This window comes from Pan paniscus, chromosome 1, assembly GCF_029289425.2.
Source record: "Pan paniscus chromosome 1, NHGRI_mPanPan1-v2.0_pri, whole genome shotgun sequence".
Lineage (NCBI taxonomy): Eukaryota > Metazoa > Chordata > Mammalia > Primates > Hominidae > Pan > Pan paniscus.
In genome coordinates this window covers 122,945,533-122,970,548 of record NC_073249.2, presented here as the reverse complement: position 1 = coordinate 122,970,548, position 25,016 = coordinate 122,945,533, and the positions used below count along the sequence as shown (strand labels likewise).

Here is a 25,016-nt window from a genome sequence, read left to right as displayed (position 1 = left end):
CAACCATTTTGGAAGGCAGTGTAGTGATTCCTCAGGGATCTAGAACTAGAAATACCATTTGACCCAGCCATCCCATTACTGGGTATATACCCAAAGGATTATAAAACATGCTTCTATAAAGACACATGCACACGTATGTTTATTGCGGCACTATTCACAATAGCAAAGACTTGGAACCAACCCAAATGTCCAACAATGATAGACTGGATTAAGAAAATGTGACACATATACACCATGGAATACTATGCAGCCATAAAAAATGATGAGTTCATGTCCTTTGTAGGGACATGGATGAAGCTGGAAACCATCATTCTCAGCAAACTATCGCAAGGACAAAACACCAAACACCGCATGTTCTCACTCATAGGTGGGACATGAACAATGAGAACACATGGACACAGGAAGGGGAACATCACACACCGGGGCCTGTTGTGTGGTGGGGGGAGGGGGGAAGGATAGCATTAGGAAATATACCTAATATTAAATGACGAGTTAATGGGTGCAGCACACCAACATGGCACATGTATATATATGTAACAAATCTGCACATTGTGCATATGTACCCTAAAACTTAAAGTCTAATAAAAAAAAGAGAAGAATCCATTATTTTATGCTTAGAAAAGTGTTTGTGTGTGTGTCTGTGTGTGTGTGTGGTGTTGGGAAATATTCTGTGCAAATAAAGTTGGAACCTGAAAGTCAAGTGGACACAAGAGAGCATCAACATGAGAGGAAACTGTAGGGGAACATAAATGGTAAACAGTATGTTAGGTCATGTGTGTATACCATGAATATGAAGTATTTCACAGGTAATGGGATCATAAAGGGTCTTATATTAAGCTCTCAGAACTTTACCTGGAAACTTTATCCTGGAGTTGTCAAGAGGCAGTTATATATTTATGTTTTGTTTAACTAGGACGGAGACATTATTTTGCATTTTGCAAAGCCATCACTTTGGTGGTGGTTATTGGATGGGTTAGAGGCACAAAGTCCGGCTTAGGTGAGGAATGATGTGAGAGTTTCATCTAGGGGTAATGAACAAGGAAAAATAAAGTAAAATCAACAAATCTTTCTAACTGATGTGATTTGAGAGAAAATGGTGAGTAAAATAGGACATCTGATTTTGATTTGGCCAAATGAATAAGTGATTACATTATTCACAAATAGTGGGACCATCCATTGGTTTACCTAGGACAGTCCAAATTCATATGTACTGCCCCAGTATATATGTTTATGTGCATTGACCTTTTTCACTCTTATGTGTGTCTTGTTCTGGTCATTAAATTATTTATAGAGACCAAAAGCACAGAAGGTGAAATGGATTTTAGAGAGAAAATACTAAATTATTTTAGGATATATTGAGTTTAAAGTATTTATGCAACAATCAATTACAAATAACTATACTAATCTGATTAAATATTTCAAAATTCTGTAATTCATTTGCCTATGTTGACTAGATTAGTTGATTAGCATTCTGAATGAGGAATTTGGTCTTGAAGTGAAATTGTTTGATTTGCTTTATTCCTTCACTACTGACCGCATCCTTAACCCTAACCAACTCTCTTGTAAATATACACACTCACAAGGGGTCTTGGGTTAAAATACATGATCAGCACCATTCTATTACAATTCTTGGAGTGAAATCTAACAAAGTCCTAATAGTGGTGGTCAATGGTTGCTTTTGTATGTGAACATAAATTTTATGTACAGTGAGCATTTTTTCTAAACCAAAACTTTAGATATTTGGTTCAATAAAAAAATGTTCTGTGATGTTTCTCTCTACAAAAGGCAGAAAATGAATTAGATTATAGCTATTAAAATACTCCAGTTTATGGAATTTCAATGATTTTTATAAATCAACAGTCAAAATATTTGAAAAATATATTTTTCTAAAAAGTGCTGGAAGTATAGTCACCATAAGATTTGAGGATAATTTAAGAAGTATTCTTTTCTAATTATATTAATTAATTAATACCTGTGATGTAAATGATACTCAAACTCTCACTTCAATTTTCCTTTTTCACATTTCACACTGAATATCTTCCACAAAATGTAAAATGTAGCACATTAATTTTTAAAAAAGATATCTTTTTTCATGAATTGAAATAAAAATATTTTCTTTAGTCAAATTTCCTCTTATTTTATGTATATATATTCCTTAGGGGCACAATAACACATTAAATCAGAATAGCATGAAAAAATATTATTCCTTTTTCACATCCATTGTTCAACTTTGGGATATACGTATTAGCAGCAACTATTTACTTCTCAATTTTATAAATGCTTCTGCTATTTTCCAACACAATAGTTGCCCAAAAGTAGAACTTTGATGCAGTTTGATAAACCATGAAATAATTTTAAAAACACAAATACTTAAACATCATTTCTAATTTTTGTAATGTCCCAAATCACTCTCTTTAAAATCTGAGTGATTATTCCAATAAAAAAAAGACACTCTGTAAAATGATATTTAGTGTTCATCGACACCTCTAAATTATTGTTAATCAAATAGTGAACAGACATGGGATAAAGTGAGTTTTAGTGGTGTATTACGAAAATAATAGCTTAAGCATTTTTAGTTTTATAAAGAATAATAGTGAGGTTTTACATTATCATTGATGGTGGAGAGCTTACATATGGGAGTGTAAGGTTAAAACATTTTCCAGTTCAAGAATCCATGAAGAGAGAATATAATAATTTATTTTCTTAAAGGAATGAATTTACAAACTGATTCCATTGAGGATCTAATAACAAAACTGGTAGGTAGATGGTGGATTGTTATATAAAGCTAAACACATGTATTTAAAAAAAAATCAGAGTGGGAGAACGAGAGAGAAGGTGTAAGAAGGCAGAGTGAGTTGATCCAAAGAAAGAGGTGTAGTGAACATTGTGAGAAAAGCCATGACAATAAGGACAGGAAGAACTCAAAGACCCAGTGGGACAGATTTGGGTCTGGAGAAGAGTGGGAAAAACACAGAAATTGTTGCTAAAGTGAGATTCCACAAAGTAAAGTAGGGGAAGAACCTGAGAATAAGTGGTCACATTTTTAATGTGGGCATTATTCTAGCTAGGATGATGAAATAAAATACCTGAAGCCAAATATAGTCCTCCAAAGGGTTATATGGTTTGAAACTACACTTTCTTTAGCAACTGTTAGTTTAGTCTCTGTTTAGATGACTATTACAAGAAAGACACATGCGTAGCACATGCGGAGCTGTTCCTACTCCCTATTCTATGGCAAACATAAATAATACATTAGGACCCTTTTCCACCTAAAGCCTGAACATGGTCTCACAACTCTCCTCGTTACAGTGCTTCAGAAAGCACTTGCCAACTAAAGTTGGCACATGACCAAAAATCTAGTTTCCTTGTCTATGTTTAATCTGTAACGTTGTACTAATCAGAGTGACATAAAATCATCAAATAATATGAGTAGAAAAGACATCAAATGACATTGGGTTCAATTTTCAATCACAGTAGGTGAATCTTTGCATTATAATCTTCCTAAATTTTGACCTACAACGTGATTGAAAATAGAACCACTGGGAGAGCTTTTTAAAAGCAAGGCAAATTGTTAGGTTTAACATTTGGACATTTTGTTGCTCAACCCACTTCCTAAGATGAGGATTATGGGCTGAATTGTCCTCCCCCACACACAAAAAAAGTCATATATTAAAACCCTAACCCACATTACCTTAGAATGTGACTGTATTTAGAGATAGGGCTTTAAAGAGGTAAGGATGTTAAAACAGGCTCATTAGGGTCAACCTTAATTCAATATGACTGGTGTTCTAATAAGAAAAGATAAGGACAGAGGCAAGAGATAACACAAACCACGAACAGGAAAACCAGCATCTTCTGGTTTGTTTTAAAATACGAAGGATAACCTGACACCCAGTGCAACACAGAGACATATTTTAGACACACATAAACACAATTTTTAGATTCTACCTATCTTATAACAGCAATCCACATCACTCGGATAGTAACATTTTGGCTTTTGAGTCATCTATTATGCTTGCTTTCTTGCTAAAGATGTGCTCAGCTTTCAAAACTCAGATCAGCTATTACCTTGTTTTGAAGCATTTTCCAACTCTCCTTGTAACGACTACATATTTCTGTGTAAAGCTCTGTATGTATTGTTTCACATTTGATATCCTTTTGTCTTTATTTGTTTGCATGACTGCGTTTTTTTTTTTTTTTACTAGACCATAAGCTTCTTGAGTACAAGAACTTACTCATCTTTATATCTTCAGTATTTACCACTGTTTTTGGCAAATAAGTATTCAGTAAATGTGAATTGAATTAAAGAATAAACCTATTTGAAATATGTTATCTAAATCTAATAGTTTTATGAATGTTTTTTGCAGGGTTCAGACAACTGAAGAAGGTGTGTGCTTGCAACCTAAAAATTTGTTAATTTCACCTAAATGTTAATAGGTGAAGCTGAACTATTAGAAGTTATACTATATAGTATAATACATATGGACCGTATCTCATTATCTTTGTGCCTCAGTGCCTACCACAGAAGGAGTAGGCAATTCATACTTTTTAAATAAGTAGATAAATGATAAATAAAAGATGATTAATGTGTTCATTTATTGCCAACAAAATAAAACATCTGAAGCATTGACTTAGATAATATAAAGTATTACTTTTTTTGAAAGTACTGAGAGTATTAAATATAAAATATTATGTATCTCATCGAGTTTTTAAAGTAAAGTCTCTGATGGGATGTAATAAAATAGTTTCCATAAACTATTTTACACTTAGTACATGAAGTGAAAGAAAAATAATGCACCTATGCAGATACTAATTGTGTCTTCCTGGAGTAGCTAGAGTTTTGGGCCAAGATTGAGAGAAACAGCAGTGTCACAATTAAATGCATACAAAAGCAATTTAATGAAGATATATTTCATATTTCTGAGCACTGATGTTAATCTTTCACATTGGTCCTAAGTTTTAAAATATACAATTTAGAACAAAATATATAATTTAGAACAAAATATATGAATAAGTGAATTATAATATTTTTATAGTTATATAATATATTATCAGCTTAGGGGAACAGAAAATACATTATTAACCCAGTTTTATAAGTTACATTAATTTTTATTATTTAGTTTATTTTAGATTTTTTATTCTAAAATAAATTCAGAGTTATAAAAAGTTGCAAAAATTTCATAGGATTCTTATATATCTGACATCCAGTTTCCCAAAATATTAATATCTCTCATAAAATGATTACTGCTACAATGCTATTAAATAATCTACAGGCTTTTTTGAAAATCATTAATTGTTCCAGGATCCAATCCAAGATCACATATTGCATTTAGTTTTCATGCCTGTCTAGCCTCCTTTAAACTGAGACAGTTATTTAAATTGAAGGCATTTCTATCTGTGATGAAAGAGTGAAAAAAAAAATTGTCCCTGAAAAGACATGTGATATTATCATAATTTTCAGAGCATTAATTCTCTTCATGTATTAGGATCTGAAAACTTGTGAAATTGTGGTTAATTGCTTTCCCCCCCTAAAAATAACTTTTTCAGATAGATTATATCCAAAGTAACTAAATCATTTCAAGGACTTGAGTTTGGCCACTAGATGACAATATAACCCTTTTCTATTTGGCAGGATTTTTTTTTTTTTTTTTTTTTTAGTTTTGTTCAGATTTCCAGTTTAAGAATCACTACCAGTGGTGTCTTAACCAAAGGTTTTACAATATTCTGATACTATTTGGAGATATGTGAAAATCTTAGCAATGGCATCTTATGCTAGAAGATTGAACATTGTACAAATCACATTGTCTTATAATTATCTGTTTACCTGTCTCTTCCACTATACTGTGAGGTACTTACAGTACCTAGTATCCTGATTTATTCCTATGTTCATAGTAAGAGCATACCATGCTACAACCAATATATGTTTTCAGTATGTATGTGTGTGTATATATAAACATATATATATACACATATGTTATATATATACTCTTTAATCCTCTGTTTTTTGGGAGAACTAAGAATTATTTTTAAATTTGCTTTTTAAAGACTGATTTGGGGTCAGTTTCACTGGAAAACAACACTTAGTAATTATGCAGTATTAATTAGCATTACAAAACTTTTTTGTTTGACTCACCGTATCCTTCTTAGTTATCTTTCAGTCAAAAGTGACAATATAATCCAGGTTTAGACCAATTAATTGGAACTAGAAGTATGCTGTGGACTTCTTGCAGACTTTTGCTGTTTTCCTATAGATGCTGTCTTTTTTCCTTTCCTTTATCTTCCACTGAAACAAATACATTATTACTCATTTATAATGGGTTGTGCAATAGGCATCTTAGGATCATGAGAGGCTCTCTCAAGGGACAGCGGAAGACAATAGCAAAGTTTTAGGTCCACATTCAATGAGCTGCCGAAGAAACAACAGCAGTTGCCTACATCTAGAATATATGTATATGAGAAAAATTAGCCCTATATATTTGTGCCACTGTATCTTCACTCTATGTTACTTAAAGCTTGATTCATTTCTAATGATGGATACAAATTTCATGTGTAATTTGGAAGGAGGAGCTGTTACTCTTTTAACCGGACTTCAAATTCTACAAGGGCAGGCATCATGTCTATCTTTGCTTTGTATTAACTTTCTAGTGACTAATACAGGGCCTCATACAAATTAGAAGGCTAATAAATATTTGCTAAATAAATGTATAAATGATTGAGTTATGAAGTCTGTAGGCATAGCTTATTTTAAATTGAAATATTCTTTTTGAAATGGTCATCCTTACTCAGAAAAAACAAACAAAAAGGTAATGAATTTTTCAGAAATCAAAAGAAATTTCAAAAATTAATCAGAAATGATACCTGCTTTTTAATTATTTCTGCACATGAACTTTACTTTAGGCTTGCCGAGTTTCTACAACCTATTTCTTGATTAATTGTTTGCCCTTTATTCTGACTGAATGATCTTCAGCAAATATAGTGAATATCCCTCATCATCTCTAAGCTAATAATAACATATATCTGACTTTATGGCTTAATATAATGCTATTATAAAAGTCCAAATCATCTAAGGTTATTAAATATTCAGCTGCTTAAAAATTGGTCAGATTTTGTTATATTCATTACAGAAATGCTTGGCACCTGAGGAATTATTAGGTTAGGCTGGTATGGGAAGATTTGAGATAGATCTTGCTCTGTTTTGTATTAGGGTCATGGAAGCAGCAGAAAATAAAACTAGAAGGAACATTTATCATTAATTAATTTGTTCTCTTATTCTTTTAATATGCATTTTATTTTATGAAATGCATACTGTTTTATTGTCCATAAGTTAATTGAAAAATCGGTGTCATTAAAAACTTTGTGCCACGTCTGGTGGCTCATGCCTGTAATCTCAGCACTTTGGGAGGCAGAGGTAGGAGGATCCCTTGAGGCTAGGAGTTTGAGACCAGCCCGGGAAACATAGCTAGACCTCACCTCTACAAAAAGTAAAAAATTAGATAGGCATGGTGGCATATGCCTGTAATTCCAGTTACTCAGGAGTCTAAGGCGAGAGGATTGCCTGAACCCAGGAGTTTGAGGCTGCAGCGAGCTATGATCGCACCACTGCACTCCAGTCTGAGTGACACAGCGAGTCCCTGTGTCATATTAAAAAAAAAATTAAAGTAAAGAAAAAACTTTGAAGTTAAGCAAGGGAGGCAGATGAATAAGCCATGGTAATTTTGGGAGATGGCAATACAAAGTTCACATTGAGCTAAGAATTTTTTTATTTATTTATTTTTTCTGGGCAGCAGCAACTAAGAGCCTAAGGAAGACCTGACGGTGGAACTGTAGAACAACTTCAATGTTGTTCTGGTTGTTAGTTAATGCTAGTAAAGCCAAACTATGAGAGGATATGGGGAGGCTAGAAATTGAGCCTAACAGGTGAACCAAGAAGCAAGAAGTTGTGTAAAAATACAGAAAGTATAGGCCAATTGGAGGTTACGAAGCAATTTATGTGAATTGTTGGTAGACAGAAATAGCTCACATTGGAATTGCTGGATGGGGCTTTTTATCCTACTACCTCTGATCTTTAAGGAATATTGAGAACCATCTAGTTGCATTTAGAGTGAATGTAACAGCTTCTGTTTCTCCTCTTAGATAAAAGAATCTCATAAAAATAAATCATAATAAACATCATTCCTAGAATCTGTGGTCCTCTGTCACTTAAATACAATGATTTATTTTTCTAAATTACTAAACTTTTTTTCTAAGAAATTTTAGTTTACAAATAAAGGAAGCAGAAAGTACACTGTTCCTATATATCCCTTCATTTCCCAAGTCCACAGTTTCTCCTATTATTAACATTTTGCATTAGTGTGGTACATTTATTATAATATATGAACCAATATCAATACATTATTATTAACTGACATCTTTTTTACACTGAGGCTCACTCTTTGTGTTGTACATTCTATAGGTTTTGACATATGTAATGACAGATACCCACCATTATCATATCAGACATAATAGTTTCTCTACCCTGAAAATCCCCCAGGCTCTGCCTCTTCATCTCTTGTTCCCTCTCTAAGCCCCTGGCAATCATGAATCTTTTTTCTCTCTACATAGTTTTGCCTTTTCCAGAATGTCATATAGTTGGAATCATACAGTATTAGCTTTCTCAGATTGGCTTCTTTCACTTAGCAATGTTCATTTAAGTTACCTCCATGTCTTTTCATAGCTTGATAGCTCATTTCTCTTTAGAACTGAGTAACATTACATTGAATGAATGTATTGAAGTTTGCTCATCCATTTACTCATTGAAAGAATATCTTGGTTGCCTTCAAATTTTGACAATGATAAATGAAGTTGCTATAAATATTTGGGCGCAGGTTTTGTGTGTGGACATACATATTCAACTCATTTCAGTAAACATCAAGGAGTGTGATCACTGGATCATATGGTAAGAGTATGCCTAGCTTTTGTAAGAAACTGCCAAACTGTCTTCCAAAGTGATTGTACCATTTCGAAGTACCACCAGCAATAAATAAGGGTTCCTGTTGTTCCAAATCCTTGTCAGCATTGATGTTGTCAGTGTTTTGGATTTTAGCCATTATAACAGGTGTATAACGATACATCATTGTTTTAATTGATATTTCCCTGCTGCAATATGATGTTGAATATCTCTTCATATGCTTATTTTCCATCTGTGCATTTTCTTGGGTAAGATGTCTTTTTAGATACTCTACCCATTTTTTAACTGGGTTGTTTTTCTTTATGGTTGAGTTTTAAAAGTTTTTTGTATATTTTGAATACCAGCACTTTATCAGGTATGTGTTTTGCAAATATTTTCTCCCAGTCTGTGGCTTGTCTTTTTAGTCCTTTCACAAATATTTATTTTTCAAGATAATGAAGTTGAAGATATACAATACAACGTTAAGCTGTATTCATAATTAGTAGAGATTTTCCATAGCAGCAAAATATTATGTGATCATAATTATTTTAGATGACTAAGAAAATTTAATAAATGATATAATATTAAATAAATCTCAAATATTCCTGGGAAAATTATCATCTATTATTTGAAATTTCTGAAAAATATGTGTTTAGTGGTAGTGTTGGCTATCTGTGCTGTTAATTAATGGAGTTGAAAGAAATGAGATGCTTTCAGGTTTTATTAGATATAATGTTTCTATAAATAGCAAATGTTTTACAGCAATGAACTCTTCCATGTTGTTAAATATATACAAAGGATACAGAGGCTTCCAAGTTTTTCACAGTAAGCATTATGCATAAGCTTAGGTATCATAAACTACGTATTGATAAGCAGCCTGTGTTTATCAAAAATATATTTGATAATGTAAAAAAAGTAATTCAACTTAATTTGTACTAACTAGTCAAATTATGTTAATTTTGATCAAGTAAGTGAGAATACTACTATATTGGGATTCCCAATTGCAAGCAAACTAATTCAGGCTAATTTAAGTAAAACAAACAAACTTATCTTGATGTATTTATGGCTCTTGTGACAGAGGCGAATAACTTTTGAAAAGAGGTACTTTTCTTATATCAAATAGGATTGTTGCTGAGGAATTGTTGCAACCTATGGACTACAAGTATATTTCCCTTCACCTGTGAGTTCATGTGTGTTTGGTATCTGGGTCTCACCAAGGAGAATGCACAGGAGACAGGATTTTTTTTTTTTTTTTAAAGTAGAGTAACTTTTGCATACCGTCTTTTCTTTTGCTCTATCCACAAATGTTGAAGAAGTCCTAGAGGTTTAGAATGAAAACAGCCTGAGTCATCCACTACCAAAACACCCTCTAAGGTTGTTAAATTGATAAGAAAGGAACTTCCATGCTTTAGGCTACTGAAATTGTGTTGATTTATTACAACAACTGCCATAGTTACCTTAACTGGTAAATTCACAGATTTGTTGGAATCCTGACCAAACTGGAAAAGTGGCAGTAACCATGGAAAAGTCAAAGACAAAATGACAGCCAAATCACACCAGTAAATAAGTGGAGTGAAGACACGTCTATTTTCACAGCTGAACACTGGAAATTGCAAATTTGATTGCCACTGGCATTGGATGCTGGAACTGCTTCTGTTTTTACTGACACTAGCATACCGGGATACTTCGAAGTTGCTGTAGTCTCTGCAATATTGAGTGTTGGAAGGTGCTAGAAAATGAGTGTCTGTCTTTTTTTGTCTTTTATACTGGAAGGCAATCACCTAGACCTATGCTGGAGAGTCATCCTACAAGGTCATTCAAATGTACAATAAACTGGCATGTGTATTAGTTACTTATTATAGTACAATAAGTTAATCACAAATATGAATGACTAAAACAAAAAATGTTTAGTATCTTGCAGTTTCTCTGGTCAGGAATGTATTGACAGCTTAACTGAGTGGTTCTAGCTCAAGGTCTTTCATGAAGGACCTGGTAGGGGCTGCAGGCATCTGCTGTCTTGACAGGAGCTGGGGAATTTGCTTACACGGTGACCCACTCACATGGCCATTGGAAGGAGGCACCAATTTCCTGCCACATGGGCCTCTTCGTAGGACTACATTTGTGTTATCATGATGTAGCAGCTGGCTTCTCCAGCGTGAGTAACGTAAGGGGGAGGAAGACAGGCAGAAGCCACGATTTTTGTTGATAACTTAGCCTCATAAACTACATGTCATCACTTCTGTCATATTTATTGATCACATAAAGCAACAATGATATAAAGAAGAAGAGTAGAGTTTATTTCATCACTTACATTTCAATTTTGGCTACTCAATTTTAATCATAGAGTCTACAATAGGGGTTTATTTTATTAATCCAAGTAGTACCAAATATTACTCTGAGTTTGCTTAATTAATATCCCTATGAATTCCTGGGGTTTCAGTCCACTTTGGGAAGAGGCTAGTTTGTTTTCATATCTTAAAAATGAGTAATATCAGCATTGTTGGTAATTCTATACCTTCATATTCCCAAAGTAGTATCAAGCAAGTACATGGTAAGAATGAGCATGAGAAGTTGATGCTGTTCAGTTATCTGGATAGCAGGCTAAGCATTATTGATAGAAAAATCTGCAGCTATACTCAGAAAACTCAGAACTTCATGGCAACTTTTTTTTTTAATTAAAATACAGTTCTTAAGGTTTCAAAGTTTTATTTCTGTTTTTGTCAAAAAAAACTGTTCTTTCAGAGACCAATAGTTAGAGGAAGAAACAAATTCTATGGACCTCTGGTACAATTTCCCAATCTGTGAGCTACCAGACCTGAGTGTTTTGGTAAGAGGTCCACAAAATCAAATATAGCATTCCATTGTCTGCAGACCAGTTAATGACTGGATAGTATTTTAATATATGTCATATGTACAAATACAAAAATATCCTCCAAAATGGGAAGATTGGGAACACAAATTAGAGCCATCAAAAATGCACATTTTTCCAATTCCAGGTGACTGATTAATTTGTAAATGGATTCAACCATACTCTTTGGGTTTCAATTTTGTACAAAGCAATGCACACAAATACATATGTATCAACCAACAATTAGGATGTACACTTTGTGTCTTAAATATCCTGTCATTGATATTTGAGTGGAGTTTTATTGGGATCTAATTGTATCTACTTTCTGCAGGAGACAAATTAGTTCATACCTTATCTTGACTTACAGAGGAATTACTTTTTCAACAGTTTGGAGAGGTGTACAATTTACCATACCTTCTGACCTGTATTATCTTAGTTTTACGGTGAATAATAGCAACAAGATATTTTGATCGGAAAAATCCTGGTATTTACTACTGAAGTAGTGGTGAAATAAAATGACAAACATTCCTTATCTGATAAAAATATATGCAAACCAGCTTTTGTCTTAACCAGTAGAATAATAAGAAATAGATTAGTTCCCTTCTCCATTTTCTGTAGCCTTATATTTGTTTACCTACGCATGATGAAAAGCAGATTACTTTCTGATTACACTGAAGGGTTATTCATGTTATTTGGGGTATTATATTTTTAGGATTATGTATTATTACATTTTATTGTAAAAACATATGCTGTAGTCTTATGGAATAATAAAGTAATGACTATGTCATAAAGAAATAATGTAAACATAGACTTAATTTCTTGGCAATACTTTATAACAAGTATTTCTTATGGCTTACAGGAAAATTAGTAGTTTCTGCACTTAATTTATTGTTTAACTCATTATAATTTCAATTTATTTCCTAGCATCCCACTACCTAAATGGCTTTTAATAAAGTTGCTTATTATCTCAAGAGTCTCTTTTTTTCTCTGATTTTATTTTAGTTTTTACTGTTCAGAAAATCTGTCTGGCATTTTACACTTTACTACACAACTCATCCTTCTCAAGACTCTCTCCTTACCTGGCTTTCGGGCTTATGCCCCTCAGTCAAATTCTTTCTTCCGAAGAGGCAAGAATTGAGGTTGCTGCAGATCCATATGGATTCGTGGCCGGTAACAGAAATTTTTTCTGGTAGATTCTGGGAATATCTCTCTCTTTACACACACACCCACATAGTGCCTTTATCTCTCCAAATATCACTTGTTGCTGCTTCTTTATTAGATATGTTGAAACTTCTTGCTCCATTTTCTGTGTGTCTTAGTTTTTCTTTAGTATCCTTGATTATTTAAACTTTCTGTGCTACATTCTTAAAGATTTTCTCCGTTATATCTTGTAATCAATTAATTTTTCTTCAGCTATATCCAATTGTTAAATTCGCTTTTAGTTATAACTATTTATGTTGACATTTTTACTGATTTTTATTCCCCAGAGTTCCTATAGAAATTTGCTTTGTGTTTAGCTTCATAACTGTCCTTTCTTGTTTAAGAAATTCTTATTTTTACATACATTATTTCATCACTTTATACAATATCTATAAATACAGTTGCTTTATAGTTATTTTGGATTACTCTAATATTTTTTCCTTTTCTTTTGGCATTTTGTTCAGTATGTTGATTGTCTTTCTTGGAAGTATATGTTCTTTTAAATTTGGTATTTTATGTTGAAGAGCTAAACTCCTGACCAAGTTCCTCCCTTTATGGTAACTTACTGTTTGCTTAAATCCTGGTCCCTCAGAATGGATAGGTCTTTAGTTCAAAGTCTTCCTTGTGGCTATAGGTGCTGAATCTTTAGGTTCTGATCCCACGTGTTCACAGCTGCAAATTGGGAAGCACACTGAAGCTCTTTTTTTTAATAAATGAGCTTTTTTTTTTAAATAAATGGATAACACAGTTCCAGCTTTAGACTTAATGAGTGGATCCTGATTGTAATTTTCTGCCAAATGCAAGACGCTTGTCTTCTCAGGTGGCCTTCGAACTCATGCCATTTGTCTCACATCAAATCACAAAATTCAGTACCTTCTCACCATCATGAGTTTAATTTGTATTTTTAATCAAGATATTTCTTTCTTATTTTCAAATATAGCTACATATTGTTAACCAACAGTACTGAAGTGCACTTGTGTACAACTGTAGTTTGTATACAATGAAATGTACTCATTTTAAAGGCACGCTTCATTGAGTGTTGACCAATGTATGCACAATCAAGGTATATAATAAAGGTATATAATAGCTCCATTACCACATCAAGTTTCTTTATGTTCATTTTCTTATTCTGTATATAATTTTAGAAACAATTTTAAACTTATAGAAAAATTGTAGCACAAATGACCTTTTTCCTAAACCATTTGAAAATAAGTTGTCAACCCGATGCTCCATCGCCCTGAATATAATTTGGATAATTCTTAAAAACAAACTTGTCTTCTTATATAACCGCAATTATGACTATCAAAATAAAGAAATTGACAGTCATACATTACTACATATAATCTTCAGACCTCATTCAAATTTTTCTATATTTTTTTAGTAATGTACCTTATGGCAAAATAATATTGTTCAAAATAATGTATTATATTTAGTTGACAGGTCTTTATAAGTCTCTTCCAGCCAGAACATTTCTGCAGTTTTACTTTCACTTCTATGACTGAAATTTAAAGATAACAGATCCATTATTTTGCAGAATGCCCTCAATTGTTTTTTGACTGATATTTTTTCATAACTAGATTTAGATTATGTTTCATTGGCAAGAGTATTAGACAAATAATATGTGTTCTTCTCATGGCTTTCTCCCAGTTGTGTACAGGTTCAGGTTACCTTTCTTATTACTGTGTTGTTTACTTTGATTCTTTCATTACAAGTCATGTCTTAACAGCTTTCTCTCCTGTGAAGGGATTCTTTTGCCCTTTTTAATTATTGAATAATTTGTGTAGAGGTGCAGTACTTTGGAATAACTCAATATAATATTCAACTTTCAATATATTAATATATTTATATATTATTTCAGTGTGGATGCATGCATTATCATTTTATTTAATGGATAACAACTTATTGTTAATTTTTATTTTGATACTGATATTTTCTTAGAGTTGGCCAGTGAGAGAGAGTTCCTTCAAGCTGGCTTCTATGTCCTCTGGACATGTTCCTATTCTTCCTTAAGCACTTCCTTGCTATCTGGCACAATAAATGTTCCAGGCTCATCTTCTAATTTCCCTGCTCCACCTGCAGATTTAGCCATTTCTCCAAGGACCCTTGGTTTCTTTTAGTGGATAATGATATTTATAATTCAGCATGTGGATACTAGGTGCGCTCATTACTATTGGGGTTTTATTGTGCCCAGATTCTCTCAGCGAATAGACATATACCATATATATCTATATATATACATATATAGATGTATATACACACACCAAACACACACATATATACATATCTGTGTATATATGTGTGTGTTTATACATGTATATGTATGTGTATAGCCCACCCCAGGCTTTGCCCTCATGTTGGTGCCATACTTACTCCACTCAGATTCTGATAGCCCACATTAGGCTGCCCATTTACATGAACAGCCTCTTTGCAGCACTTGTGCTGGACGCCTCACCCATGCCAGGCCCACAACCTGTGACGGTGCCTTCTCACTCTGCTCCAGCATGACTCTCAGTGTCAGATGCTCTTCCACACTTTCAAATGTTAGTCTTCATTTTGGTTATATTGCTCCTTCCTTCCTTTCCTTTTTCTTTTCATCCTCCTGTAGGATATTGTGTGATGAATTATTCATTGTTTATCTATATTTGTTTTCTTTCTTTACACTGGCTTCTGCTTTCTAACCTAAACTATCTGCCTACACACTGCCTACTTTTCCTCATGCCACAACTTCATCATTTTCCTTCCTTTCACTTTTAGACATTTTAAGAAGTCTATGTTCTTTCTCTTCCCATTCTCAGCCAATCACTATCATCTTGCTTTGAGTCTCATTATTCTAGTAAAAATGATCTCTTTAATTGTAACAGTGACTTCACAAGTTAAAACAGCCTCCTGTTTCAGTTTTTAAGTTGCAATTTTTGGTATTCTCACATTATTTTTGAACAATGTCTAAAATGCAAAAAGATTCACTGAAAGAATTACTACTGCTCCTAAAATTCTAAGAAATTCAGGCCTACTGATAGAACAACTCAACAAAATTAAAGAAAAAATATTCTTAATAGTATAACAATTAAAATATCAGAACTTTCAAATAAATTAATTTATCTCTGTGCTTAATATTTTTCAAAATTTAAATGACATTATAAATGGAATGAAATTAAAATTACTCTATATCATATATTGTATGTTAGTAAGATCCCAGTAATACTTATTTCCAAACTACCCAACATTTAAGATATTATGTTACAATAGATTTTTAACTTTAACTTGTACACACACACATATATGTAAATATATATGTATATATATGTGTATATGTATATGTGGGTGTGTGTGTCTATGTGTGTGTATGTGTGTGTGTGTGTGTATATATATATATATATATATATATATGTATGTATGTATTTAGAGACAAAGCCTTGCTCTGTTGCCCAGGCTGGAGTGCATGCAGTAGTGCAAAGATGGCTCACTGCAGCCTGACCTCCTGGACTCAGGTGATCCTCCTGCCTCAACCTTCTGAGTGGCAGGGACTACAGAGGTGTGCCATCATGCCCAGCTAATTTTTAAAATTTTTTATAGAGATGGGGTCTTGTTGTGTTGCCCAGGCTAGTCTTGAACTCCTAGTGTCAAATGATTCTCTTACTTTGGCCTCCTAAAGTGTTGGGATTACAGGTGTAAGCCATAGCACCAAGCTTTAAGTTTTGACAGCAATAAAATTCATTTTTATACTAAAATATAGATGAATAAATAGGTAACTTCTGTTTATAATAAGGTAAACCTCTTGTGTGATTTGAAAAGCTTTGAGAAAAAAGTCAATCATGGAATGGTTCGAGAAAAATATTTAAAAAGATGCAATATATATATAAACTTACATAAATTTGAGTGCCAAAACAAATCATCTTACCTTTATAAATTGATGGAAATGACATTATTTGGATGGGCTTTAAAGCACTTGAATTTATAAATATTTGGTGAGAATGCCTAATCACATTTATGTTTCCCTTGTTTAAAAGAATGATCACATGCTGGCAAAGGCTAAATATGGTCTGGTTACCTGATTTAGCATACAAATATTTGCCTGGGAGCAAGCCGTGTAACCATGCTTCATTATAACTGGTAATTGGGTAGCTGGCAAAGGATAGATAACTATGTGAGAAAAGGAAACACAAAAAGGAGTTCAGGCTGTTTATCCCAATCCCAAGATGCACATTCACAGGAAAATTGTGTACTTTATAACTACACTGGTAAGTTAAGGATTAATTTATTTTAACAAATATTTATTGAGCACCTACTATGTCACTGGGCTAGTTGCTAGAACAACAAAATTGAATAAAAGGCACAGTTGCCCTAAAGAATGGATCTTATAGTTTAGTGACTTTAGTGTTGAAAACTGATACACAAGCAGCACATTTCATTATAAGCTTTTAAGTGCTATGATAAGGATATGTTCAAGATGTTTTTCCACTGATTAAGAAGTCCCTGAGACAATGCCAGTCCTGAGGCTAAGATACTTTAATACACAAATCACTTTGTGTGATGATGTTTTTCTTTTGTCATCAGAAACTCCTGTAGAATGATTTAAGCTCTATGCCTTGTATATAAAGCTGCTCCTACAACTTGCTTATAAACTTGATTCTGAAAGTACGTATATGTAGTATGCGTCAAATGTAAATACACAATAAGGATTTAGTTATAGTTATTTGTTTTAAAATGTCTTTTCATCTTTTAAATGTTGCAGCAGATCAATTATGAAAGCACTGCTCAGTATTGATATGGCAGGTTACATGGCCTGTGTTTGTTTGACTGCTCCCAGTAAATCACATTCTTACTCAGTTGGCAGTCTGAGAAGGGGAAGCCCAAGGATATCTCTGGTATTTTGACAAGTAGACTTTGCAATACACAGGAGGAACTGCTATTCCTCTGCTGGTGAAGAGAGGACAGCACAGCTCCTTCTTAAATATGTATTTGTCTGGAGTATGAAAACCAAAGTCTTTTTTCTCTTCCTTGACTAGCCATCTTTCCCTTTCCTAACAAGTTCTCTGGAAGATTGAGAGACAATCTTCTGCAAGCAATTTTTATTTGCATTTGTCGTAATTCATATAGTTAAAAGATATGCATTCTTTCAAATTCATATATTTATTGAATTGTGTGTCTTTTGCTCACTTTTATCTTTTGGAGCTTTAATATTTTTCTGTTTGTACAAAATGTAACACTTTTATAACTTGATTGGAGTAGATTTTATATGTCATATTATGTGAGTACTCAATGATTTTTTAGTGAATTTATCAAGTTGTGCAAAATACTGGAAGTCAGTTTCAGAACATTTTCAGCACCCCATTAAGATCATTAATGTCCACTAACTGTTAATCTTCACCTTGCCATCTGTCCCCCATCTCGTCACCATAGAAAACCATTAATCTACTCTGTGTCTATAGATTTGTCTTTTCAGAATATTTTCTATAAATTAGAATCATGAAATATGTGGTGTTTTTTATCTGGCTTCTTGTACTTAGCATGTATCAGTAGTTCATTCTTTTTACCACTGAATAGTAATACATTGTAATGGTATTCCATTGATATGTATATCAATTCACCAGTTGATGGGCATTTAAGTTGTTTTCAATTTTTGGCTTAAGAAAAATGCTACTAAGAACATTCACATGCAAGTCTTTTTGTGGTTATGTAAGATTTAACATTTTTTGACATCATATTGTTGTCATCAGTTTAATATCATTTGAAATCAAAATCAAGTATGTTTTTTCTATTTATATGATTATTGTGAAGATAAAATGCAATATATGAAATTGAATTACTCTTTCTTTATCCACTTTTAAAGCTCTCCCTTGAGATTAATTATAAGTTAAAATGTAAAAACTTGTTTTTGATTGTTTATATTTTTCTTACTTATAATTTTCATTATTGTACTCTTACTCTGTCTTCTAGGAAATTTTCTATGTTGTCTTTTCTATAAATGTTTCTACTTTTTATACCAAAAATCTTGTCCCTTACTGTCTTATATATCTCACTAATTTAATAACAAGTCAATTTTGTTTTCCTAATAATTTTGCTTTATTTTACATATTTTAATTTTGTTAGATCCAGATCCTTTTAATAATTCTACTTTCAGTTCATCCTGCCCTCTCTTTATGGCTCTCAGTTTCTTTTATTTTCCATCTTATTCATCTTTGAAAGTAAATATTGTCTCAGGTTTTAATCTTTTTAAAATTATTTATGCTTTCTGATTTAACACCCTAGCCCATCACTTACTCAGCTACTCAATACCTAAGTTTTCTTGTACATAAAATTAAAAAAAAAAATGTACCAAATTGGTTCATAGTCAAGAATAATGACAAATCAGTTTCCTAGTAGATGGATAGATAAATAGAATAAAACCTGGTACCCAAGAAATACACAAAGAAATATAATCTAACTAAATGTTGAGGGAGTCATCCTGAGCTTAAAATAACAAATAGTAAAAGAATGATTTAACATCACCCAGAATTTTAGATCTTACTAAAAAGGAAATTAATTATTTGAATACCTGAAGTATATCTGGGCTACATTAGGCTTCATAAATGTTTTAAGTTATTTAATCTGATTTAATAGTAACATGATTTACCTGAATGCAGTTCTTTCTCTCTTACCAACAGAAGTGAGGTTCAGGGCCAGGCGCGGTGGCTCACGCCTGTAATCCCAGCACTTTGGGAGGCCGAGGTGGGCGGATCACGAGGTCAGGAGATTGAGACCATCCTGGCTAACACAGTGAAACCCCATCTCTACTAAAAATACAAAAAAATTAGCCGGGCTTGGTGGCGGGCGCCTGTAGTCCCAGCTACTCGGGAGGCTGAGGCAGGAGAATGGCGTGTACCCAGGAGGCGGAGCTTGCAGTGAGCGGAGATCGTGCCACTGGACTCCAGCCTGGGTGACAGAGTGAGACTCCGTCTCAAAAAAAAAAAAAAAAAAAAAAAGTGAAGTTCAGAAAGATTAGGATTGTAGAGAATTCTGGTTCTTTTGGCTTTGCTTCTGTAACACTATGCACTTCTTTTGGCAGTTTTTATATTGGGCTGTGTAGTTGATTGTACAAGCCCTTAGATAGCATATATAAGTAAGAGCTGACTGTGGCCAATGGCTGGGTATATACTTGATCCTTGTTTACTAGCTGAAGCTCTCTGTTACCTCAGATAATGGGCTGATTCATGGAATGCACTGTGCTCTGGGCTCGCTGCTTAGTTGTGGTGTTGGAGGACAGGGGAGCCAGGAAGGGCAGGTCTGACCGAAGGTCCTCCATGGCAGGCACAAACACCAGTGCCAAGGGAGAATCCAGTGGGTGGTCACCAAACACCTAGAGCTTCCTCGGTTCTAAATTATCTGCTCAGGGATGGAGGGGAGCCTAAGCTCCTAATCTAGGAGAGTGGGTGCTCCAGATGCCTCGAGATCTGCTGGGGTGTGGAGCAGAGAGGGTTCCCTTGCTCAAAGATCTCCACACAGGACAGGTTGGGTGACTCAGGCTGTTGCACCAGGCAAGTAGGTGCTCCCAAAGCCTGGAGATTTGCCTGGACCTAGAGCAGAGAGAGTCCCACAATGACAGCAAAAAATTGACAAGCGGAGCCAAATTAAACAAGAGCTTCTGCATAGCAAAAAAAAAAAAAAAAAAAAAAAATCTATCAACATAGTAATAGACAACCTATGGAATAAGATAAATATTAACAAGCTATACATCTGAAACAGGTCTAATATTCAGAATCTATAAGGAAATTAATCACACAAGCAAAAAACAAATAACCCCATTAAATATCCCCACAAATAACCCATTTAAAAAATGGGCAAGAGGCATGAACAGACACTTCTCAATAGAAGATATACAAGTGAGAAGCAAACATGAGAAAATGCTCATCATCACTAACCATCAGACAAATACCAGTTAAAACCACAGTGAGATATTATCTCATGCCAGTCCAAATGGCCATTATTAAAAAGTCATAAAACAACAGAAGCTGAAGCTGGAAAGGCTGCTGAGAAAATGGAATGCTTATATACTTTTGGGAATGTAAATTAATTCAGCTACTGTGGAAAGCAGTTTGGAGATTTATCAAAGAACTTAGAACCACCATTCGACCCAGAAATCCCATTACTGGGTATATATACAAAAGAAAACAAATTGTTCTACCAAAAAGACACATTTACTTGCATGTTCATCTTAGTGCTATTCACAATAGCAAAGACGTAAAATCAACCAAGATGCCCATCTACAGTAGAGTAAATAAAGAAAATGTGGTACATATACACAAAAGGATAGTGCACAGTCAAACAAAAGAATCAAATAATGTCCTTTGCAGCAACATAGACATAGCTGGAGGCCATTATCCTTAGTAGATTAATGGAGGAACAGAAAACCAAATACCATATGTTCTCACTTATAATTGGGAGCTAAACACTGGGTACTAATGGACATAAAGGTGGCAGCAATAGACACTAGGGACTACTAGAGGAGAGAGGTGGGAAGGGGGTAAAGGGGTGAAAAAACTCCTGAGCACTATGCTTAGTACTTGGGTGATGGGGTCATTTAGACTCAAAACCTCTGCATCAGGAAATATATACCTAGGTAACAATACAGGACATGTACTCCCTGAATCTAAAATAAAAATTGAATAAAAAATAAAGATTAAGAAATTTTCTGAAACTCACACAGCTATGAGAATTTATGTGTAGAACTGAATTATAACAAATTTGTTATAAATAAAAAATATGTTCTTTTTACTATACTACTTGCGCAGTGATTATAATAAGTGTTGTTAAAACTTTAATCAGCTCACATAATCTTGGGTTTTAATTTACTATTTCTTAAATTGTCTCTGGGAGAAAATAGATATTGTGAACTCCATTATGCCCTAAAAATTTGTAGAGCTATCTACATGTCCTTGCCATATGCTATTTCATGGATGCCATCCCAAAGCCTTTCTACTGCAAGCTCCACTGACTCATTCATTGCCTGAGAACTTTCTCTGTCTCAAAGGTCCTTACACAATTTAAAATTCCAAGGAATTAACTTCTTTGGGAGCATCCTTCAACTACTGAAGTTCTTGTGCTTCAGTGTGAAAACAGTGAAGGGTGCTCTTTAAAATCTCTCGAGATCCCTGGGTGCTTGAGCCCTAGATAAACACAGTAATAAATTATTCATAAGCACTAATTAACATTCCACTTTATTGGCATTTTATCCTTCTTTGTTGCACTTTTCCTCTGCTCCATCGGTGCTTCCTGGGATCAGATCCTCTCCCAAAAAGCTATGTATATTCACGTCCATGTCTCAACATCAGCTTCTGAGGGAATGCAACTTAAAACAAAGGGATCCATTGTGAAAATATAAATTGTTTCAAAATTTATACAATTTATATCAATTCCTGGATGATGTATGAAGGATTATTAAGGTAATTTAATTATCTTTGATATTTAATATTTTATATTTGTATTGAATTAAGAATTGATTTGTGAGAAGAAAAATGACAATATTTCCTTGTCGTTTTTGATTTCATTTTCTTTTAATTGGACCATATGCAGCCATATAAAACTAATTATTCTTTCAATTATTCAAGCATTTAATTTCTAGTAACCAAATATGTAAATAATTAGGTATAGTTTTCAGTATACTGAATATTTCACATTAATCTAAATATCTGTTATAATAAATACCTAGTCTATTAATACTCATTCCCTTTGATAAATATCATTAGAAAAAATTTGCTGTAGAACATTATATTTGAATATATTTATTTAACAGTGATGTTAGCATTATTATTATAATTTTATTGCCAGTTATTAAAATATGTCCATGTGTTTATACTAAGCATATGTTTTTCTATTATGAATATCTTTCCTTTTCTTATAGAAATGATAAAGAATCCCTTGGATATCAGATCTCATACATTTAAATATGTAAAGATTACAATTTGATTCCAGGAGTTGGAGTTAAACATTTGTCTAATTGTGTTTTTACATATTTTTGGAGAAAATCACTCTGATCATCCTGAGATTGTTAGAAATATAGAAATTATAAGTAGATACCAGACATAAAAACTGAATAAACTAGAACTGCACGCTGTACTGTTTGTTCTTAGAAGTGTTTCATTTCTGCTGCTGTGGTTATCTTTTTCAGAGGTTGCTCAAATTCCATGAGGACTTCTTTTGGATAGCTTACCACAAAGATTACATTCTCTTTGGAGTTCAGATACCATACATCAAAACACTGGAGCTTTTGCAAGTTTTCTCTCAACAGGGGAAATATATCCCCTGCAAACTAAAGGCAAAGTCAAAAGAGCAGTAAACAACTTTCTAACTTTCTTCTCTTGGCTTCCTTCATTAAAAAATATAACTACACTATGCTCTCCTTATAGTATGCTTCATTATTCACACTAAATCAATGACAAGAATGTTGTTAAGTATGTAATTACAATAGGCACATTCTTATATTTGCTTGCTTCTTCTTGGTTTATGGCTTGCTTAAATATAAGCAAGAAATAATCTTGTTTTTGAAACAAATATTTTCTAAGTTTAATTATTGCATGTTTCAAAGTAGACAAATATCAGCCTTTCTGGAATAATATAATGGAAGGATATAAACAAAAGCAAATCACATGTTTACTTTAGCTAATTGTTCTGTATCCTCTTATGTTATATTTTACCTTCTCTTGAAAATAGGGAACATTCAAGTTCTAGAATTGATTTATAACCATGAATGATTATAACAAGTGACTGTCCTCCCCTTGAGTTTTATTGCACATACCCAGTTTGAAAGACTTACAGTGATGTTTCCCAGTATAACTGTATTTTATCAAGTTCTTTGATTTCCAGTTATGATCTTGGTTTTTATCTAATTTTTAATTTTGTTATATAAATTTATAACTCATATTTCCATAATAAGCATGCCTGCTTATTTCCCAATGTCCTTTATCCTGTTAATTGCTTTTAATCTTAAATTCCACCTTGTCTTATATTAATACCACTATACTTGCTTGTCATTTGTTTCCATACACCTGTTATCTCTTTGTTCATCTTTTAATTTTAACCTTTAATTCTTACCATGTTTAGGGTGTCTTTATTGTAAAGATCCTTTAGAATTTTTTTAACCTTAAACTGATTTCTGTGTTTTAATTGAAGAATTTAATCCACTAACATTATATGTAATTAATGATATACTAAATTTTTATTTTACTTCATATTTATTACTTATTTTATCGTTTTCTTTTTATCACTTCATTCATGTTTGCTTCTGTGTTCAAAGTCTTCTTCATTACTCTTTCTTTTCCTTGGTAGATGGAAATACTGTACATTTCCATTTATTAACACTTATACTCACTTTTCCTGATGTCATAATCAAGCACTATGCCCCAAATGTTTTCCCATGACAGATGCTCAAATTCCCCCAAACACAAATAAGATGGAGCTTTCCAGTATTCTAATTTCCAGTACTCTCATTCCCCATTCTCTTTCTTCATTTTGAAGATACCATAGTAATTTATTTCTTCCCTTCCTTTCTTCGCTTTCTCACTCTCATTGTTTTGCTTTTGTGAAGATAGTCTAGCACTAATTCCTCTTAACGATAGATCCCTTCTATTTTAAAAGTTCTTCTTTAGCTTTTCTACTTGTCATTTCTATGCATTTCTTTAGCTTTTCTACTTCTCATTTCTATGCAGTCTATATTTGTCCATAAGCATATCTCACAAGGTTTATTGCTCACTTCTTTCCTCTAGTTATTTCCTCATCTTAAAATCCACATTATTTTTCATTTGATGTTTGCTTAGAATCTTTTTTCAGATGTTTGTTTCAAGTTTGGAGTATGATGACAATATATACTCTAGGAATTCTTTCATGGCTTCAAATATTTTTCTTTTTCTCTGGCAGATAAATAATATATTTGGGTTGAAATATTTCCCTGCCAGTAATATATCAATACTGTTCAACTGTTTTCTAGCTTCCAGTGCTGCAAAAGGAGATGCACTTTGCCAGTCTGAATATATATGTATGTATATATATATACATATATATATATTTCCT

The 25,016-nt window shown here is 33.2% G+C and overlaps 1 pseudogene; it reads left to right on the top strand.

The window, feature by feature from the left end:
* The window catches only part of LOC100981237 (THAP domain-containing protein 3-like), a 103,978-nt pseudogene that overhangs the window by 42,566 nt on the left and 36,396 nt on the right, over positions 1-25,016 (top strand).